At 41.6% G+C, this 6,000-nt stretch overlaps 1 non-coding gene across 1 annotated transcript; it reads left to right on the forward strand.

Moving 5' to 3' along the window:
* Positions 1–725: 725 nt before the first annotated feature.
* Positions 726–867, forward strand: LOC123570679 (U4 spliceosomal RNA). The gene has a single exon (XR_006694937.2). It is a non-coding gene; the product is annotated as a U4 spliceosomal RNA (small nuclear RNA).
* The last annotated feature ends 5,133 nt before the right edge of the window (positions 868–6,000 follow it).

Below are 6,000 nucleotides of genomic sequence, written 5' to 3' on the forward strand. Positions count from 1 at the left end.
ATAACAAGACAAAAATTTAAGCCAGGCTATATCAGTAATCACATTAAATATAAATGGTCTAAATACTCCAATTAAAGGCCAGGTGCAGTGGGGTCATGCGTATAATTCCAGCACTTCGGGAGGTCAAGGAGGGTAGATCAGTTGAGGTCAGGAGTTCGAGACCAGCCTGGCCAACATGGTGAAACCCTGTCTCTACTAAAAATACAAAAATTAGGCGTGGTGGGGTGCACCTGTAATCCCAGCTACTTGGGATGCTGAGACAGGAGACTCACTTGAACCCAGGAGGTGGTGGTTGCAGTAAGCCAAGACTGCACCACTGCACTCCAGCCTGGGTGACAGAGTGAGACTCTGTTTAAAAAAAAAAAAAAAAAAAGCATAATTTGTCAGATTAGATTATAAAAGCATGATTTGTCAGATTAGATTATAAAAGCATGATTTGTCAGATTAGATTATAAAAGCAATATCTAACTGCCTAAAAAAATCCTTTTAAATATAGACACAAATAAGTTAAAGCTAAAGGGATAGAAAAAATGTACCATGCTAATGCTAATCAAAATAAAGTTGGAATGGCTATACTAATACTAATAATGTAGATTTCAGAGCAAAGAATATTGCCAGGGATAAAAAAGATCATTTCATAATGATAAAGAGGTCAATTCATCAAGAAGACATAATAACTCTAAACATTTATGTACCCAATAACAGATATTCAAAGTACATGAAGCAGCTTTGCACAATGGCAAGTATCATAGCCAATGAGGTTTATCTGAGGCACGACTATTGCTAATTGAAAACTTTTCCCAATACCCCACTGTGATGACTTGTAACATAGTCAGCATTGACAATTTTTGACAGTCTTTACGAAGACCGAATTTGAAAAAAAAAAAAAAAACCTGGGCTAGTCATAGTGGCTCACGCCTATAGTCCCAGCACTTTTGAGAGGCCAAGGTGGGTTGATCACTCGAGCCCAGCAGCGCAAGACCAGCCTGGGCAACATGGTGAAATCCCATCTCTACTAAAAATACAAAAATTAAACAGGCTTGGTGGCGTGTACCTGTAGTCCCAGCTACTCAGGAGGTGGGGTCTGAGACATGAGAATTGCTTGAATCCAGTAGGCAGAGGTTGTGGTGAGCTGAGATCATGCCACTGCACTCCAGCCTGGGCGACAGAGTGAGACTCTATTTCAGAAAAAAAAATACAAATACAAATACAAAAATTAGCTGGGCATGGTGGCTCACACCTGTAGTCCCAGCTACCTGGGAGGCTGAGATGGGAGGATCACCTGAGCCTGGGGAGGTGAAGGCTGCAGTAAGCCATGATTGTGGCACTGCACTCCAGCCTAGGTGACAGAGTAGGACTCTCTCTTTATCTCTCTCTCTCTCTCTATGTATATATGTTTGTGTGTGTGTATATATATGTGTGTGTGTGTGTATGCATATATACATGAAGCAAAAACCAATAGAACTACAAGGATAAATTGACAAATCCACAATGATAATCAGTAATATCAATACCCATATCTTAATAATTGATAGAACAAATAGAAAATCAGTAAAGATATAAAAGATTTGACCAACAGTATCAATTAATTTGACTCAATTGATTATTGAACATTCCATCCAACAGCCGAATTTTTTTCAATAACATTTCACTGGAACATTTACCAAGGTAGCCATAAAGTAAGTAGTGATCAATTTTAAAAGAATCAGATTATATAAAATATATTCCCTGGCTACAGTGGTATTAAAGTAAATATCAATAATAGAAAGATATCTAGAAAATCTCCAAATATAATACCAGAGACTGGAAAGGGTGGAGGGGAAGGAAAGGATGAAGACAGGTTGATTATGGGCACAAACATATAGTTAGACAGAAGACATAAGCTCTAATGTTTGATAGCAGACTAGGGTGACTATACTTAGCAACAATATTATGTATATTTCAAAGTAACTAGAGGAGAGAACTTGAAATGATACCAGAACTTAAGAATGATAAACACTCATTAACAAGGTGATGGGGGATAGAAATCTGACATCAAGGTGTTGGTAGGGCCATGCTTTCTCTGAAGGAACTAGGGGAGAGTCCTTCCTTGCTTCTTCCAGCTCCCGGTGTTTTCTGACAATCCAGGGCATTCCTTGGTTTGTAAATTCATCACTCCATTCTCTGCCTCCATTGTCATTTGGCTGGATTCTCTCTCTGGATCTCTGCATCATCTTCCCTCCCTGTATGTCTATGTCCAAATTTCCCTCTTCTTAAAGGATACCAACCATATCGGATTAAGGGCCCATCTTACACCATTACCTCATCTTAATGAATTGCATCTGCAAAGACTTCTATTTATAAACAAACTCAGAGTCACAGGTACCAGGGGTTAGGACTTCAATATATCTCTTGGAAGGAAGGGTCAATTCAACCCATAGAACACTCAAAAGATTAAATTTAAAACACCATTTACAGTGACACCAAAAAATGTAAAATACTGGGGGACAAATCCCACCAAAGATGTGCAAGTCTGATGCACTGAAAACTATAAAATATTGCTCAAAGAAATTAAAGAAAGTTAGAGTCCATTCCAAGATGGCTGAGTAGGAACAGCTCCAGTCTGCAGCTCCCAGCATGATTGACAAAGAAGACGGGCGATTTCTGCATTTCCAACTGAGGTACCTGGTTCATCTCATTGGGACTGGTTGTACTGTGGGTGCAGCCCATGGAGGGCAAGCCAAAGCAGGGCAGGGTGTTGCCTCACCGGGGAAGTGCAAGGAGTTGGGGGATTTCCTTTTCCTAGCTAAGGGAAGCTGTGACAGACTGTACCTGGAAAAATGGTACACTCTTGCCCAAAAACTGTGCTTTTCCCATGGTCTTAGCAACCAGCAGACCAGGAGATTCTCTGCCATGCCTGACTCAGCAGGTCCCATGCCCACAGAGCCTTGCTGACTGCTAGCACAGCACTCTGAGATCAACCTGCAAGGCAGCAGCCTGGTAGGGGGAGGGGTGTCCACAATTGCTGAGACTTGAGTAGGTAAACAAAGTAGCCTGGAAGTTCAAACTGGGCAGAGCCCAACACAGCTCAGCAAGGCCTACTGCCTCTATAGACTCCACCTGTGTAGGCAGGGCATACCTGAACAAAAGGCAGCAGAAACTTATGCAGACTTAAATGTCCCTGTCTGACAGCTCTGAAGAGAGCAGTGATTCTCCCAGCACAACGTTTGAGCTCTGAGAACAGACAGACTGCATCCTCAAGTGGGTCCCTGACCCCCGTGTAGCCTAACGGGGAGACACCTCCCAGTAGGGGCTGACAGGCACCTCATACAGACAGGTGCCCCTCTGGGACAAAGCTTCCAGAGGAAGGATCAGGCAGCAATATTTGCTGTTCTGCAATATTTGCTGTTCTGCAGCCTCTGCTAGCGATACCCAGGCAAACAGGGTCTGGAGTGGACCCCCAGCAAAATCCATCAGACCAGCAGCTGATGGACCTGAATGTTAGAAGGAAAACTAAAAAACAGAAAGGAATAGCATCAACATCAACAAAAAGGACATCCACATCAAAACCCTGTTTTTAGGTCACCAATGTCAAAGACCAGAGGTAGATAAAACCACAAAGATGGGGAGAAACCAGAGCAGAAAAGATGAAAATTCTAAAAACGAGAGTGCCTCTTCTCCTCCAAAGGATCGCAGCTCCTCGCCAGCAATGGAACAAAGCTGAATGGAGAATGACTTTGATGACTTGACAGAAGCAGGCTTCAGAAGGTCGGTAATAACAAACTTCTCCAAGCTAAGGGACCATATTCTAACCCATTGCAAGGAAGCTAAAAATCTTGAAAAAAAGGTTAGGCAAATGGCTAACTAGAATAAACAGTGCAGAGAAGACCTTAAATGACCTGATAGAGCTGAAAACAATGGTATGAGAACTTTATGATGCATGCACAAGCTTCAGTAGCCAATTTGATCAAGTGGAAGAAAGGGTATCAGTGATTGAAGATCAAATTAATGAAATAAAGTGAGAAGACAACAATAGAGAAAAAAACAGTAAAAAGAAATGAACAAGGCCGGGCGCAGTGGCTCAAGCCTGTAATCCCAGCACTTTGGGAGGCCGAGACGGGTGGATCACGAGGTCAGGAGATCGAGACCATCCTGGCTAACATGGTGAAACCCCGTCTCTACTAAAAAAATACAAAAAACTAGCCGGGCGAGGTGGCGGGCACCTGTAGTCCCAGCTACTCGGGAGGCTGAGGCAGGAGAATGGCGTAAACCTGGGAGGCGGAGCTTGCAGTGAGCTGAGAGCTGGCCACTGCACTCCAGCCTGGGTGACAGAGCGACACTCCATCTCAAAAAAAAAAAAGAAAGAAATGAACAAAGCCTCCAAGAAATATGGGACTCTGTGAAAAACCAAATCTAAGTTTGATTGGTGTACCTGAAAGTGATGGGGAGAATGGAATCAAGTTGGAAAACACTCTTCAGGATATTATCCAGGAGAACTTCCCCAACCTAGCAAGGCAGGCCAACATTCAAATTCAGGAAATACAGAGACCACCACAAAGATACTCCTCAAGAAGAGCCAAGACACATAATTGTCAGATTCACAAAGGTTGAAATGAAGGAAAAAATGTTAGGAGCAGCCAGAGAGGAAGTTCGGGTTACCCACAAAGGGAAGCCCATCAGATTACAGCAGATCTTTCAGCAGAAACCATACAAACCAGAAGAGAGTGGGGGCCAATATTCAACAGTCTTAAAGAAAAGAATTTTCAACCCAGAATTTCATATCCACCAAACTAAGCTTCATAAGTGAAGGAGAAATAAAATCCTTTACAGACAAGCAAATGCTGAGAGATTTTGTCACCACCAGGCCTGCCTTACAAGAGCTCCTGAAGGAAGCACTAAACATGGAAAGGAACAACTGGTACCAGCCACTGGAAAAACATGCCAAGTTGTCAAGACTGTAGATGCTATGGAGAAACTGCATCAATTAACGGGCAAAATAACCAGCTTACATCATAATGACAGGATCAAATTCACATATAATATTAACCTTAAATGTAAATGGGCTAAATACACCAATTAAAAGACACAGACTGGCAAATTGGATAAAGAGTCAAGACCCATCAGTGTGCTGTATTCAAAAGACCCATCTCATGTGCAGAGATACACATAGGCTCAAAATAAAGGGATGGAGGAAGATTTCCCAAGCAAATGGAAAGGAAAAAAAAAAAAAAAAAAACAGGTTGCAATCCTAGTCTCTGATAAAACAGACTTTAAACCAACGAAGATCAAAAGAGACAAAGAAGGGCATTACATAATGGTAAAGGGATTAATGCAACAAGAAGAGCTAACTATCCTAAATATATATGCACCAATACAGCAGCACCCAGATTCATAAAGCATGTCCTTAGAGACCTACAAAGAGACTTAGACTCCCATACAATTACAGCGGGAGAATTTAACACCCCACTGTCAATATTAGACAGATCAACCAGACAGAAAGTTAACAAGGATATCCAGAACTTGAACTCAGCTCTGCACCAAGTGGACCTAATAGACATCTACAGAACTCTCCACCTCAAATCAAAAGAATATACATTCTTCTCAGTGCCACATCACACTTATTCTAAAATTGACCACATAATTGGAAGTAAAACACTCCTCAGCAAATGTAAAAGAACAGAAATCACAACAACCTGTCTCAGACCACAGTGCAATCAAATTACAACTCAGGATTAAGAAACTCACTCAAAACCTCTCAACTACATGGAAACTGAACAACCTGCTCCTGAATGACTACTGGGTAAATAATGAAATGAAGGCAGAAATAAAGATGTTCTTTGAAACCAATGAGAACAAATACACAATGTACCAGAATCTCTGGCCCACATGTAAAGCAGTGTGTAGAGGGAAATTTATAGCACTAAATGCCCACAAGAGAAAGCAGGAAAGATCTAAAATTGACACCCTAACATCACAATTAAAAGAACTAGAGAAGCAAGAGCAAACACATTCAAAAGCTAG

This window comes from Macaca fascicularis, chromosome 1 (assembly GCF_037993035.2).
Source record: "Macaca fascicularis isolate 582-1 chromosome 1, T2T-MFA8v1.1".
In the NCBI taxonomy this organism is placed as follows: domain Eukaryota; kingdom Metazoa; phylum Chordata; class Mammalia; order Primates; family Cercopithecidae; genus Macaca; species Macaca fascicularis.